This window comes from Triturus cristatus, chromosome 6 (genome assembly GCF_964204655.1).
Source record: "Triturus cristatus chromosome 6, aTriCri1.1, whole genome shotgun sequence".
In the NCBI taxonomy this organism is placed as follows: Eukaryota; Metazoa; Chordata; class Amphibia; order Caudata; family Salamandridae; genus Triturus; species Triturus cristatus.
This window is the reverse complement of record NC_140589.1, coordinates 101,029,906-101,044,590: the sequence shown is the minus strand read 5'-3', so window position 1 is coordinate 101,044,590 and position 14,685 is coordinate 101,029,906. Positions and strand designations below refer to the sequence as shown.

Genomic DNA, 14,685 nt, shown 5'->3' with positions numbered 1-14,685 from the left:
GCAAAGACTAGACTGAATATCTCTATTCCTCGTTATTTGTAAGCAGAGAATACCTCCAAAAGAACCAATATCGAACAGCTAGTGTTCGGACAATCAATCAATCAATGGGGAGATAAAGATAGGCACGACGGGTTTCAACGGGGACAAAAGTCTGCGTTACCTACCCGTCACTATTTGCAAAGACTAGACAGAATATTTCTATTCTACGTTATTTGCAAACAGAAAATATCTCAAAGAGCACTATTCTTCAAAACAATCAATGTTCGGACAATCAATCAGTGGGGAGATAAAGATAGGCACGACGGGTTACAACGGGGACAAAAGTCTGCGTTACCTACCCTTCACTATCTGCAGAGGGAGAGAGAGAGAGAGTATTTCTACTCCTCCCCGTTTGTAGACAGCGAATATCTCAAAGAGAACAATCAATAAGCAATACTAGTATTTCAATCAATCAATCAATCGTTTCGCAATTTGTCGTGTTTCACGACCTTACCCGGACCGCGTGGACAGTTTCTCGTCTTCCGCCTCCAGCGCCCGATCGTCCTCTACTCTCCGTATTTGCCGCGGCACTCCTGATGGTTCCCAGTCAGGACCGTAGATCACTCGAGAGAGGTCTGCTCGGAACCAGTGAAGTTCGGATGATCGGCTGCCAGACGAGGGTCTATCGGGCAGGAGCTCTCCTGATCGTTGCAGTCGTTCACTCTGTCGTCGGGACCTCTCCCACTGGATCCACGTGTCGCTGATGGGCCCCACGCTTGGGACGCCAATTGTTAAACGGTAGCGGCAGTTTCAGTCGATAACCTTTCAAGTATTGCCCGGCGGTAATCGCCTCTTATACCATTCGATGTTAAACCAATAAAGAGGCAGGCGCCGGAGACTGGAAGGCAGGAAACAAAGTTTTATTCCGTCGGAGCAGAACACATCAGATCAGACAGCAAGGTATCGTCACGAGGTGCTCTAACCACATCTCTGAGGCCTAGCCTCTTATACACAGGTTTATGACTTTATTGCAGGTTTATTATACATGGCACATTCTTGAGATCACTTTGATGAATGAAAGAATGTCTTCAGAATCCTTGGCTCAGATCCGATCCCACGCACAGCTACAGTAGAAGTTCCCACCCCACCCGCAGTAGGAGATGGCTATCACACAGCAGGATATTCCGTCAATTTCCGGGGGGTGTGTGTGACCGGTCGGGTCTCAGGGGGTGGGGGGCCTTGATCTACTGTAATCCCTTTGATGTGGGGCGTTTTCCTTACAGTAGGGACAATAAACTGCATCCGCAGGGCTAGGTGATGGCCTGGGATCGGTTCGGACAATGGGGCGCAGAGGAAGGGGGCTATCAAAGAGATGCATGACCATGTATGGGTTCCATGGCAGGGTCGCGCAGAAGGAGAGGGTTTATGGCCCGTGTATGAGAGAGCGGAGGTGGCCGGCGCGCGGGGGATGCTTGCTGCGCCAGGGGAACGCGCTGGCGATCGACAATGAGCGGGGAGAGAGAGTGGGGTGCCTAAAATGGCGGCCGTGCTTTCGCTGTGCGTGGCGCTGGGGAGAGGCAAGATGGCGCAGATAATGTTCAGTTATAAGCTAAATTTCCACAGAGGTATGTGGTGTTCTAAAAGCATGAAAACTGTATACCTGTGAAATAAAGTGCTTTCGTATGTGTTCTTCTGTGTTTATTGTCCTGTGCATAAAGTTGCACCTTGTGTTTGAAGGTTTAAATTATTTCAGGCTTGCATGGAGGTAGACGTTTCTGAGTAACTTTTATTCATTTCTTTAAAGCCTATACTGTCAGGATGGCCGAGAGGTCTAAGGTGCTGTGTTTAGGCCACAGTCTCCTTTGGAGGCGTGGGTTTGAATCCCACTTCTGACATGCCTTTTGGAGATTTAATCTCCTTTATCAGGTTAACATCTGATGGAAGTTGCATCTGTTGGTCTTCACCTGGCACGTTATTCCGTTCTCCTCTTGTCAAGAGAGATGGGGTTTCTCATATATTTAGGTTCTATAACGTCTTGCTGACAAAGCGCAATCCTTACCAAATGAGCATAGGACCCATGTAAGAGGTCATCTGGAAGAGTCATGCTCTTGTATGCCCTGGCCAGACGGGCCCTGCAAATTTGGAAGAATGCCATGCATCTGGTAGACAACTGGACTCCAGCACACTTACAGCAATTTCCTTAGGGCTTTAATCAGGAGCTGCTTAAATTTGCATACTCCACCCTATGTTGTGACTTTGAGATCCTTTGTTGAAATTGCTTTAGCCAGCCAAGAGGTGGCTATTGTCTCAATTTCAAAGCAGCTTTGAGCCGTTCAAGTGGCTGGTGAATAGCACTTTCTCTTTGTTCGCCTCAAAGTTCTAAAGAGTTCTCCATAGGTCCTGCTCTGTACAGATTGTTCAAAGATCTGTTGGAAGTGCATATAATAGGATAAATAAATTGAGGGCATTCCTTTTCAGTACCTCACCTGCATGGCTGTTTGGCCTCTGGTAGACACTGGGAAAGCAAGTCTGGATGGCCGAGTGGTCTGAGGCGCTGCGTTCAGGTCGCAGTCTCCTCTGGAGGCGTGGGTTCAAATCCCACTTCTGACAGTCCTGTGTTTACTCTACTTTTTTTCTTGAGAAATATGATCATTTCCCTCGCAGTGGCTTATAGGATTGTCTTCTTGGAAGAGTGCAGTGAGTTTTGTTCTTGCTCTAGCCACTATTGGCCTAAGCTCTGTGCATTTTTTGGTTCCTAATATCTTTCTCACCCTTTAGATGAAAAAGCAGCATGGGGTCAGGATGGCCGAGTGGTCTAAGGCGCTGTGTTAAGGCCGCAGTCTCTCCTGGAGGCGTGGGTTCGAATCCCACTTCTGACAAAACTTGAATTCCATTTTCTCTCTCAGTTCCTTTAGAATCTCAGCTAAAAATTGGCAATGTAAATAATATCTGAATAAGTACCAAACTTCAGTTTCAACTGCAAATGCATTTGCCCTATTCTATCTTTAACGTTAATGTAATATTCTTCTAGCACTCGTGGTGTTTTATATTTGTTTTGTGGGGTACTTTAAAAATCTTTTTTATGAAAGAAATGGGTTACATTAAGTCTTGTGATGTTTTAGGTTTCCAATAAGGAGGTTTTAAATTTTATGTCACGTCATTTTCAGATGCTTCATTCAAGAGATGTTTCCACTATAGAATGCAGAGCAAGGGCAAAAATACAAGTGATAGAGCGAGTGAGTGAGAAGGAGTGTTGTGGAAGGAGAGAATGAAACAAAGACAGAGTGAGTGAATGGCAGGGAGGCATAGAAGAGGAGTCTAGTAGTGAAGGAGACCTGCTTTTCCCTGCTCTTGACCTCCCACCCATTCCCAAACAACCACGAACATACCTTCTTTGCAAAGTAGGTATGCAGAATTTCACGCCTCAGCAAGTGAGGGTGAGTCCCAGGCCAGGGGCTAAAGAGCAAAAGAGTGCCTGTGCTCAGACTTTCCCTGCTAGGGATAGTTTATCTGGAACAAGGCCTACTCTCTTGTATCCAGCAAGGATCTAGAAATCCTGCATGAATCTGCAAGGCACATTGGCAGCATAAATTTGCATAAACTGCCCCACCTATTGCCTTCCTACTTCCTGTGCTGTAGTTGTTTGTGTAGAGAGAGAGGTCGCAGGCAAGGAAATGTTGTGAGTCGGATACAGGACCCTAAATAGCTGGTGAGAGGTATGTGGTGTTCTAAAAGCATGAAAACAGTATACCTGTGAAATAAAGTGCTTTCGTATGTGTTCTTCTGTGTTTATTGTCGTGTGCATAAAGTTGCACCTTGTGTTTGAAGGTTTAAATTATTTCAGGCTTGCATTGAGGTAGACGTTTCTGAGTAACTTTTATTCATTTCTTAAAAGCCTATACTGTCAGGATGGCCGAGAGGTCTAAGGCGCTGTGTTTAGGCCACAGTCTCCTTTGGAGGCGTGGGTTCGAATCCCACTTCTGACATGCCTTTTGGAGATTTAATCTCCTTTATCAGGTTAACATCTGATGGAAGTTGCATCTGTTGGTCTTCACCTGGCACGTTATTCCGTTCTCCTCTTATCAAGAGAGATGGGGTTTCTCGTATATTTAGGTTCTATAACGTCTTGCTGACAAAGCGCAATCCTTACCAAATGAGCATAGGACCCATGTAAGAGGTCATCTGGAAGAGTCATGCTCTTGTATGCCCTGGCCAGACGGGCCCTGCAAATTTGGAAGAATGCCATTCATCTGGTAGACAACTGGACTCCAGCACACTTACAGCAATTTCCTCAGGGCTTTGATCAGGGGCTGCTTAAATTTGCATACTCCACCCTATGTTGTGACTTTGAGATCCTTTGTTGAAATTGCTTTAGCCAGCCAAGAGGTGGCTATTGTCTCAATTTCAAAGCAGCTTTGAGCCGTTCAAGTGGCTGGTGAATAGCACTTTCTCTTTGTTCGCCTCAAAGTTCTAAAGAGTTCTCCATAGGTCCTGCTCTGTACAGATTGTTCAAAGATCTGTTGGAAGTGCATATAATAGGATAAATAAATTGAGGGCATTCCTTTTCAGTACCTCACCTGCATGGCTGTCTGGCCTCTGGAAGATGTTGGGAAAGCAAGTCAGGATGGCCGAGTGGTCTAAGGCGCTGCGTTCAGGTCGCAGTCTCCTCTGGAGGCGTGGGTTCAAATCCCACTTCTGACAGTCCTGTGTTTACTCTACTTTTTTTCTTGAGAAATATGATCATTTCCCTCGCAGTGGCTTATAGGATTGTCTTCTTGGAAGAGTGCAGTGAGTTTTGTTCTTGCTCTAGCCACTATTGGCCTAAGCTCTGTGCATTTTTTGGTTCCTAATATCTTTCTCACCCTTTAGATGAAAAAGCAGCATGGGGTCAGGATGGCCGAGTGGTCTAAGGCGCTGCGTTAAGGCCACAGTCTCTCCTGGAGGCGTGGGTTCAAATCCCACTTCTGACAAAACTTGAATTCCATTTTCTCTCTCAGTTCCTTTAGAATCTCAGCTAAAAATTGGCAATGTAAATAATATCTGAATAAGTACCAAACTTCAGTTTCAACTGCAAATGCATTTGCCCTATTCTATCTTTAACGTTAATGTAATATTCTTCTAGCACTCGTGGTGTTTTATATTTGTTTTGTGGGGTACTTTAAAAATCTTTTTATGAAAGAAATGGGTTACATTAAGTCTTGTGATGTTTTAGGTTTCCAATCAGGAGGTTTTAAATTTTATGTCACGTCATTTTCAGATGCTTCATTCAAGAGATGTTTCCACTATAGAATGCAGAGCAAGGGCAAAAATACAAGTGATAGAGCGAGTGAGTGAGAAGGAGTGTTGTGGAAGGAGAGAATGAAACAAAGACAGAGTGAGTGAATGGCAGGGAGGCATAGAAGAGGAGTCTAGTAGTGAAGGAGACCTGCTTTTCCCTGCTCTTGACCTCCCACCCATCCCCAAACAACCACAAACATACCTGCTGTGCAAAGTTGGTATGCAGAATTTCACGCCTCAGCAAGTGAGGGTGAGTCCCAGGCCAGGGGCTAAAGAGCAAAAGAGTGCCTGTGCTCAGACTTTCCCTGCTAGGGATAGTTTATCTGGAACAAGGCCTACTCTCTTGTATCCAGCAAGGATCTAGAAATCCTGCATGAATCTGCAAGGCACATTGGCAGCATAAATTTGCATAAACTGCCCCACCTATTGCCTTCCTACTTCCTGTGCTGTAGTTGTTTGTGTAGAGAGAGAGGTCGCAGGCAAGGAAATGTTGTGAGTCGGATACAGGACCCTAAATAGCTGGTGAGAGGTATGTGGTGTTCTAAAAGCATGAAAACAGTATACCTGTGAAATAAAGTGCTTTCGTATGTGTTCTTCTGTGTTTATTGTCGTGTGCATAAAGTTGCACCTTGTGTTTGAAGGTTTAAATTATTTCAGGCTTGCATTGAGGTAGACGTTTCTGAGTAACTTTTATTCATTTCTTAAAAGCCTATACTGTCAGGATGGCCGAGAGGTCTAAGGCGCTGTGTTTAGGCCACAGTCTCCTTTGGAGGCGTGGGTTCGAATCCCACTTCTGACATGCCTTTTGGAGATTTAATCTCCTTTATCAGGTTAACATCTGATGGAAGTTGCATCTGTTGGTCTTCACTTGGCACGTTATTCCGTTCTCCTCTTGTCAAGAGAGATGGGGTTTCTCATATATTTAGGTTCTATAACGTCTTGCTGACAAAGCGCAATCCTTACCAAATGAGCATAGGACCCATGTAAGAGGTCATCTGGAAGAGTCATGCTCTTGTATGCCCTGGCCAGACGGGCCCAGCAAATTTGGAAGAATGCCATTCATCTGGTAGACAACTGGACTCCAGCACACTTACAGCAATTTCCTCAGGGCTTTGATCAGGGGCTGCTTAAATTTGCATACTCCACCCTATGTTGTGACTTTGAGATCCCTTGTTGAAATTGCTTTAGCCAGCCAAGAGGTGGCTATTGTCTCAATTTCAAAGCAGCTTTGAGCCGTTCAAGTGGCTGGTGAATAGCACTTTCTCTTTGTTCGCCTCAAAGTTCTAAAGAGTTCTCCATAGGTCCTGCTCTGTACAGATTGTTCAAAGATCTGTTGGAAGTGCATATAATAGGATAAATAAATTGAGGGCATTCCTTTTCAGTACCCCACCTGCATGGCTGTCTGGCCTCTGGAAGATGCTGGGAAAGCAAGTCAGGATGGCCGAGTGGTCTAAGGCGCTGCGTTCAGGTCGCAGTCTCCTCTGGAGGCGTGGGTTCAAATCCCACTTCTGACAGTCCTGTGTTTACTCTAATTTTTTTCTTGAGAAATATGATCATTTCCCTCGCAGTGGCTTATAGGATTGTCTTCTTGGAAGAGTGCAGTGAGTTTTTTTCTTGCTCTAGCCACTATTGGCCTAAGCTCTGTGCATTTTTTGGTTCCTAATATCTTTCTCACCCTTTAGATGAAAAAGCAGCATGGGGTCAGGATGGCCGAGTGGTCTAAGGTGCTGCGTTAAGGCCGCAGTCTCTCCTGGAGGCGTGGGTTCGAATCCCACTTCTGACAAAACTTGAATTCCATTTTCTCTCTCAGTTCCTTTAGAATCTCAGCTAAAAATTGGCAATGTAAATAATATCTGAATAAGTACCAAACTTCAGTTTCAACTGCAAATGCATTTGCCCTATTCTATCTTTAACGTTAATGTAATATTCTTCTAGCACTCGTGGTGTTTTATATTTCTTTTGTGGGGTACTTTAAAAATCTTTTTTATGAAAGAAATGGGTTACATTAAGTCTTGTGATGTTTTAGGTTTCCAATAAGGAGGTTTTAAATTTTATGTCACATCATTTTCAGATGCTTCATTAAAGAGATGTTTCCACTATAGAATGCAGAGCAAGGGCAAAAATACAAGTGATAGAGCGAGTGAGTGAGAAGGAGTGTTGTGGAAGGAGAGAATGAAACAAAGACAGAGTGAGTGAACGGCAGGGAGGCATAGAAGAGTAGTCTAGTAGTGAAGAAGACCTGCTTTTCCCTGCTCCTGACCTCCCACCCATCCCCAAACAACCACAAACATACCTTCTGTGCAAAGTTGGTATGCAGAATTTCACGCCTCAGCAAGTGAGGGTGAGTCCCAGGCCAGGGGCTAAAGAGCAAAAGAGTGCCTGTGCTCAGACTTTCCCTGCTAGGGATAGTTTATCTGGAACAAGGCCTACTCTCTTGTATCCATCAAGGATCTAGAAATCCTGCATGAATCTGCAAGGCACATTGGCAGCATAAATTTGCATAAACTGCCCCACCTATTGCCTTCCTACTTCCTGTGCTGTAGTTGTTTGTGTAGAGAGAGAGGTCGCAGGCAAGGAAATGTTGTGAGTCGGATACAGGACCCTAAATAGCTGGTGAGAGGTATGTGGTGTTCTAAAAGCATGAAAACTGTATACCTGTGAAATAAAGTGCTTTCGTATGTGTTCTTCTGTGTTTATTGTCCTGTGCATAAAGTTGCACCTTGTGTTTGAAGGTTTAAATTATTTCAGGCTTGCATGGAGGTAGACGTTTCTGAGTAACTTTTATTCATTTCTTAAAAGCCTATACTGTCAGGATGGCCGAGAGGTCTAAGGCGCTGTGTTTAGGCCACAGTCTCCTTTGGAGGCGTGGGTTCGAATCCCACTTCTGACATGCCTTTTGGAGATTTAATCTCCTTTATCAGGTTAACATCTGATGGAAGTTGCATCTGTTGGTCTTCACTTGGCACGTTATTCCGTTCTCCTCTTGTCAAGAGAGATGGGGTTTCTCATATATTTAGGTTCTATAACGTCTTGCTGACAAAGCGCAATCCTTACCAAATGAGCATAGGACCCATGTAAGAGGTCATCTGGAAGAGTCATGCTCTTGTATGCCCTGGCCAGACGGGCCCTGCAAATTTGGAAGAATGCCATTCATCTGGTAGACAACTGGACTCCAGCACACTTACAGCAATTTCCTCAGGGCTTTGATCAGGGGCTGCTTAAATTTGCATACTCCACCCTATGTTGTGACTTTGAGATCCCTTGTTGAAATTGCTTTAGCCAGCCAAGAGGTGGCTATTGTCTCAATTTCAAAGCAGCTTTGAGCCGTTCAATTGGCTGGTGAATAGCACTTTCTCTTTGTTCGCCTCAAAGTTCTAAAGAGTTCTCCATAGGTCCTGCTCTGTACAGATTGTTCAAAGATCTGTTGGAAGTGCATATAATAGGATAAATAAATTGAGGGCATTCCTTTTCAGTACCTCACCTGCATGGCTGTCTGGCCTCTGGAAGATGCTGGGAAAGCAAGTCAGGATTGCCGAGTGGTCTAAGGCGCTGCGTTCAGGTCGCAGTCTCCTCTGGAGGTGTGGGTTCAAATCCCACTTCTGACAGTTCTGTGTTTACTCTAATTTTTTTCTTGAGAAATATGATCATTTCCCTCGCAGTGGCTTATAGGATTGTCTTCTTGGAAGAGTGCAGTGAGTTTTTTTCTTGCTCTAGCCACTATTGGCCTAAGCTCTGTGCATTTTTTGGTTCCTAATATCTTTCTCACCCTTTAGATGAAAAAGCAGCATGGGGTCAGGATGGCCGAGTGGTCTAAGGCACTGCGTTAAGGCCGCAGTCTTTCCTGGAGGCGTTGGTTAGAATCCCACTTCTGACAAAACTTGAATTCCATTTTCTCTCTCAGTTCCTTTAGAATCTCAGCTAAAAATTGGCAATGTAAATAATATCTGAATAAATACCAAATTTCAGTTTCAACTGCAAATGCATTTGCCCTATTCTATCTTTAACGTTAATGTAATATTCTTCTAGCACTCGTGGTGTTTTATATTTCTTTTGTGGGGTACTTTAAAAATCTTTTTTATGAAAGAAAGGGGTTACATTAAGTCTTGTGATGTTTTAGGTTTCCAATAAGGAGGTTTTAAATTTTATGTCACATCATTTTCAGATGCTTCATTCAAGAGATGTTTCCACTATAGAATGCAGAGCAAGGGCAAAAATACAAGTGATAGAGCGAGTGAGTGAGAAGGAGTGTTGTGGAAGGAGAGAATGAAACAAAGACAGAGTGAGTGAATGGCAGGGAGGCATAGAAGAGGAGTCTAGTAGTGAAGGAGACCTGCTTTTCACTGCTCTTGACCTCCCACCCATCCCCAAACAACCACAAACATACCTTCTGTGCAAAGTTGGTATGCAGAATTTCACGCCTCAGCAAGTGAGGGTGAGTCCCAGGCCAGGGGCTAAAGAGCAAAAGAGTGCCTGTGCTCAGACTTTCCCTGCTAGGGATAGTTTATCTGGAACAAGGCCTACTCTCTTGTATCCAGCAAGGATCTAGAAATCCTGCATGAATCTGCAAGGCACATTGGCAGCATAAATTTGCATAAACTGCCCCACCTATTGCCTTCCTACTTCCTGTGCTGTAGTTGTTTGTGTAGAGAGAGAGGTCGCAGGCAAGGAAATGTTGTGAGTCGGATACAGGACCCTAAATAGCTGGTGAGAGGTATGTGGTGTTCTAAAAGCATGAAAACTGTATACCTGTGAAATAAAGTGCTTTCGTATGTGTTCTTCTGTGTTTATTGTCCTGTGCATAAAGTTGCACCTTGTGTTTGAATGTTTAAATTATTTCAGGCGTGCATGGAGGTAGACGTTTCTGAGTAACGTTTATTCATTTCTTAAAAGCCTATACTGTCAGGATGGCCGAGAGGTCTAAGGTGCTGTGTTTAGGCCACAGTCTCCTTTGGAGGCGTGGGTTCGAATTCCACTTCTGACATTCCTTTTGGAGATTTAATCTCCTTTATCAGGTTCGCATCTGATGGAAGTTGCATCTGTTGGTCTTCACTCTGGCACGTTATTCCGTTCTCCTCTTGTCAAGAGAGATGGGGTTTCTCATATATTTAGGTTCTATAACGTCTTGCTGACAAAGCGCAATCCTTACCAAATGAGCATAGGACCCATGTAAGAGGTCATCTGGAAGAGTCATGCTCTTGTATGCCCTGGCCAGACGGGCCCTGCAAATTTGGAAGAATGCCATGCATCTGGTAGACAACTGGACTCCAGCACACTTACAGCAATTTCCTTAGGGCTTTGATCAGGGGCTGCTTAAATTTGCATACTCCACCCTATGTTGTGACTTTGAGATCCCTTGTTGAAATTGCTTTAGCCAGCCAAGAGGTGGCTATTGTCTCTATTTCAAAGCAGCTTTGAGCCGTTCAAGTGGCTGGTGAATAGCACTTTCTCTTTGTTCGCCTCAAAGTTCTAAAGAGTTCTCCATAGGTCCTGCTCTGTACAGATTGTTCAAAGATCTGTTGGAAGTGCATATAATAGGATAAATAAATTGAGGGCATTCCTTTTCAGTACCTCACCTGCATGGCTGTCTGGCCTCTGGAAGATGCTGGGAAAGCAAGTCAGGATGGCCTAGTGGTCTAAGGCGCTGCGTTCAGGTCGCAGTCTCCTCTGGAGACGTGGGTTCAAATCCCACTTCTGACAGTCCTGTGTTTACTCTAATTATTTTCTTGAGAAATATGATCATTTCCCTCGCAGTGGCTTATAGGATTGTCTTCTTGGAAGAGTGCAGTGAGTTTTTTTCTTGCTCTAGCCACTATTGCCCTCAGCTCTGTGCATTTTTTGGTTCCTAATATCTTTCTCACCCTTTAGATGAAAAAGCAGCATGGGGTGAGGATGGCCGAGTGGTCTAAGGCGCTGCGTTAAGGCCGCAGTCTCTCCTGGAGGCGTGGGTTCGAATCCCACTTCTGACAAAACTTGAATTCCATTTTCTCTCTCAGTTCCTTTAGAATCTCAGCTAAAAATTGGCAATGTAAATAATATCTGAATAAGTACCAAACTTCAGTTTCAACTGCAAATGCATTTGCCCTATTCTATCTTTACCGTTAATGTAATATTCTTCTAGCACTCGTGGTGTTTTATATTTGTTTTGTGGGGTACTTTAAAAATCTTTTTTATGACAGAAATGGTTTACATTAAGTCTTGTGATGTTTTAGGTTTCCAATAAGGAGGTTTTAAATTTTATGTCACGTCATTTTCAGATGCTTCATTCAAGAGATGTTTCCACTATAGAATGCAGAGCAAGGGCAAAAATACAAGTGATAGAGCGAGTGAGTGAGAAGGAGTGTTGTGGAAGGAGAGAATGAAACAAAGACAGAGTGAGTGAATGGCAGGGAGGCATAGAAGAGGAGTCTAGTAGTGAAGGAGACCTGCTTTTCCCTGCTCTTGACCTCCCACCCATCCCCCAAACAACCACAAACATACCTTCTGTGCAAAGTTGGTATGCAGAATTTCACGCCTCAGCAAGTGAGGGTGAGTCCCAGGCCAGGGGCTAAAGAGCAAAAGAGTGCCGGTGCTCAGACTTTCCCTGCTAGGGATAGTTTATCTGGAACAAGGCCTACTCTCTTGTATCCAGCAAGGATCTAGAAATCCTGCATGAATCTGCAAGGCACATTGGCAGCATAAATTTGCATAAACTGCCCCACCTATTGCCTTCCTACTTCCTGTGCTGTAGTTGTTTGTGTAGAGAGAGAGGTCGCAGGCAAGGAAATGTTGTGAGTCGGATACAGGACCCTAAATAGCTGGTGAGAGGTATGTGGTGTTCTAAAAGCATGAAAACTGTATACCTGTGAAATAAAGTGCTTTCGTATGTGTTCTTCTGTGTTTATTGTCCTGTGCATAAAGTTGCACCTTGTGTTTGAAGGTTTAAATTATTTCAGGCTTGCATTGAGGTAGACGTTTCTGAGTAACTTTTATTCTTTTCTTAAAAGCATATACTGTCAGGATGGCCGAGAGGTCTAAGGCGCTGCGTTTAGGCCACAGTCTCCTTTGGAGGCGTGGGTTCGAATCCCACTTCTGACATGCCTTTTGGAGATTTAATCTCCTTTATCAGGTTAACATCTGATGGAAGTTGCATCTGTTGGTCTTCACTTGGCACGTTATTCCGTTCTCCTCTTGTCAAGAGAGATGGGGTTTCTCATATATTTAGGTTCTATAACGTCTTGCTGACAAAGCGCAATCCTTACCAAATGAGCATAGGACCCATGTAAGAGGTCATCTGGAAGAGTCATGCTCTTGTATGCCCTGGCCAGACGGGCCCTGCAAAATTGGAAGAATGCCATTCATCTGGTAGACAACTGGACTCCAGCACACTTACAGCAATTTCCTCAGGGCTTTGATCAGTGGCTGCTTAAATTTGCATACTCCACCCTTTGTTGTGACTTTGAGATCCCTTGTTGAAATTGCTTTAGCCAGCCAAGAGGTGGCTATTGTCTCAATTTCAAAGCAGCTTTGAGCCGTTAAAGTGGCTGGTGAATAGCACTTTCTCTTTGTTCGCCTCAAAGTTCTAAAGAGTTCTCCATAGGTCCTGCTCTGTACAGATTGTTCAAAGATCTGTTGGAAGTGCATATAATAGGATAAATAAATTGAGGGCATTCCTTTTCAGTACCTCACCTGCATGGCTGTCTGGCCTCTGGAATATGCTGGGAAAGCAAGTCAGGATGGCCGAGTGGTCTAAGGCGCTGCGTTCATGTCGCAGTCTCCTCTGGAGGCGTGGGTTCAAATCCCATTTCTGACAGTCCTGTGTTTACCCTAATTATTTTCTTGAGAAATATGATCATTTCCCTCGCAGTGCCTTATAGGATTGTCTTCTTGGAAGAGTGCAGTGAGTTTTTTTCTTGCTCTAGCCACTATTGCCCTCAGCTCTGTGCATTTTTTGGTTCCTAATATCTTTCTCACCCTTTAGATGAAAAAGCAGCATGGGGTCAGGATGGCCGAGTGGTCTAAGGCGCTGCGTTAAGGCCGCAGTCTCTCCTGGAGGCGTGGGTTCGAATCCCACTTCTGACAAAACTTGAATTCCATTTTCTCTCTCAGTTCCTTTAGAATCTCAGCTAAAAATTTGCAATGAAAATAATATCTGAATAAGTACCAAACTTCAGTTTCAACTGCAAATGCATTTGCCCTATTCTATCTTTAACGTTAATGTAATATTCTTCTAGCACTCGTGGTGTTTTATATTTCTTTTGTGGGGTACTTTAAAAATCTTTTTTATGAAAGAAATGGGTTACATTAAGTCTTGTGATGTTTTAGGTTTCCAATAAGGAGGTTTTAAATTTTATGTCACGTCATTTTCAGATGCTTCATTCAAGAGATGTTTCCACTATAGAATGCAGAGCAAGGGCAAAAATACAAGTGATAGAGCGAGTGAGTGAGAGAGAAGGAGTGTTGTGGAAGGAGAGAATGAAACAAAGACAGAGTGAGTGAACGGCAGGGAGGCATAGAAGAGTAGTCTAGTAGTGAAGGAGACCTGCTTTTCCCTGCTCTTGACCTCCCACCCATCCCCAAACAACAACAAACATACCTTCTGTGCAAAGTTGGTATGCAGAATTTCACGCCTCAGCAAGTGAGGGTGAGTCCCAGGCCAGGGGCTAAAGAGCAAAAGAGTGCCTGTGCTCAGACTTTCCCTGCTAGGGATAGTTTATCTGGAACAAGGCCTACTCTCTTGTATCCAGCAAGGATCTAGAAATCCTGCATGAATCTGCAAGGCACATTGGCAGCATAAATTTGCATAAACTGCCCCACCTATTGCCTTCCTACTTCCTGTGCTGTAGTTGTTTGTGTAGAGAGAGAGGTCGCAGGCAAGGAAATGTTGTTAGTCGGATACAGGACCCTAAATAGCTGGTGAGAGGTATGTGGTGTTCTAAAAGCATGAAAACTGTATACCTGTGAAATAAAGTGCTTTCGTATGTGTTCTTCTGTGTTTATTGTCCTGTGCATAAAGTTGCACCTTGTGTTTGAAAGTTTAAATTTTTTCAGGCATGCATAGAGGTAGACGTTTCTGAGTAACTTTTATTCATTTCTTAAAAGCATATACTGTCAGGATGGCCGAGAGGTCTAAGGCGCTGTGTTTAGGCCACAGTCTCCTTTGGAGGCGTGGGTTCGAATTCCACTTCTGACATGCCTTTTGGAGATTTAATCTCCTTTATCAGGTTAACATCTGATGGAAGTTGCATCTGTTGGTCTTCACTTGGCACGTTATTCCGTTCTCCTCTTGTCAAGAGAGATGGGGTTTCTCATATATTTAGGTTCTATAACGTCTTGCTGACAAAGCGCAATCCTTACCAAATGAGCATAGGACCCATGTAAGAGGTCATCTGGAAGAGTCATGCTCTTGTATGCCCTGGCCAGACGGGCCCAGCAAATTTGGAAGAATGCCAT

At 44.1% G+C, this 14,685-nt stretch overlaps 13 non-coding genes across 13 annotated transcripts; all 13 read left to right on the top strand.

Moving 5' to 3' along the window:
* Positions 1-2,775: 2,775 nt before the first annotated feature.
* Positions 2,776-2,858, top strand: TRNAL-AAG (transfer RNA leucine (anticodon AAG)). The gene has a single exon. It is a non-coding gene; the product is annotated as a tRNA-Leu (tRNA).
* Positions 2,859-3,882: 1,024 nt separating this feature from the next.
* On the top strand, positions 3,883-3,965 carry TRNAL-UAG (transfer RNA leucine (anticodon UAG)). Its single transcript has one exon. It is a non-coding gene; the product is annotated as a tRNA-Leu (tRNA).
* Positions 3,966-4,597: 632 nt separating this feature from the next.
* Positions 4,598-4,680, top strand: TRNAL-CAG (transfer RNA leucine (anticodon CAG)). Its single transcript has one exon. It is a non-coding gene; the product is annotated as a tRNA-Leu (tRNA).
* Positions 4,681-4,866: 186 nt separating this feature from the next.
* On the top strand, positions 4,867-4,949 carry TRNAL-AAG (transfer RNA leucine (anticodon AAG)). Its single transcript has one exon. It is a non-coding gene; the product is annotated as a tRNA-Leu (tRNA).
* Positions 4,950-5,972: 1,023 nt separating this feature from the next.
* Positions 5,973-6,055, top strand: TRNAL-UAG (transfer RNA leucine (anticodon UAG)). Its single transcript has one exon. It is a non-coding gene; the product is annotated as a tRNA-Leu (tRNA).
* Positions 6,056-6,687: 632 nt separating this feature from the next.
* TRNAL-CAG (transfer RNA leucine (anticodon CAG)) lies at positions 6,688-6,770 on the top strand. The gene has a single exon. It is a non-coding gene; the product is annotated as a tRNA-Leu (tRNA).
* Positions 6,771-6,956: 186 nt separating this feature from the next.
* Positions 6,957-7,039, top strand: TRNAL-AAG (transfer RNA leucine (anticodon AAG)). The gene has a single exon. It is a non-coding gene; the product is annotated as a tRNA-Leu (tRNA).
* A 1,024-nt stretch (positions 7,040-8,063) lies between these two features.
* On the top strand, positions 8,064-8,146 carry TRNAL-UAG (transfer RNA leucine (anticodon UAG)). The gene has a single exon. It is a non-coding gene; the product is annotated as a tRNA-Leu (tRNA).
* A 2,724-nt stretch (positions 8,147-10,870) lies between these two features.
* On the top strand, positions 10,871-10,953 carry TRNAL-CAG (transfer RNA leucine (anticodon CAG)). The gene has a single exon. It is a non-coding gene; the product is annotated as a tRNA-Leu (tRNA).
* A 186-nt stretch (positions 10,954-11,139) lies between these two features.
* On the top strand, positions 11,140-11,222 carry TRNAL-AAG (transfer RNA leucine (anticodon AAG)). The gene has a single exon. It is a non-coding gene; the product is annotated as a tRNA-Leu (tRNA).
* A 1,025-nt stretch (positions 11,223-12,247) lies between these two features.
* Positions 12,248-12,330, top strand: TRNAL-UAG (transfer RNA leucine (anticodon UAG)). The gene has a single exon. It is a non-coding gene; the product is annotated as a tRNA-Leu (tRNA).
* A 632-nt stretch (positions 12,331-12,962) lies between these two features.
* TRNAM-CAU (transfer RNA methionine (anticodon CAU)) lies at positions 12,963-13,045 on the top strand. The gene has a single exon. It is a non-coding gene; the product is annotated as a tRNA-Met (tRNA).
* A 186-nt stretch (positions 13,046-13,231) lies between these two features.
* TRNAL-AAG (transfer RNA leucine (anticodon AAG)) lies at positions 13,232-13,314 on the top strand. The gene has a single exon. It is a non-coding gene; the product is annotated as a tRNA-Leu (tRNA).
* The last annotated feature ends 1,371 nt before the right edge of the window (positions 13,315-14,685 follow it).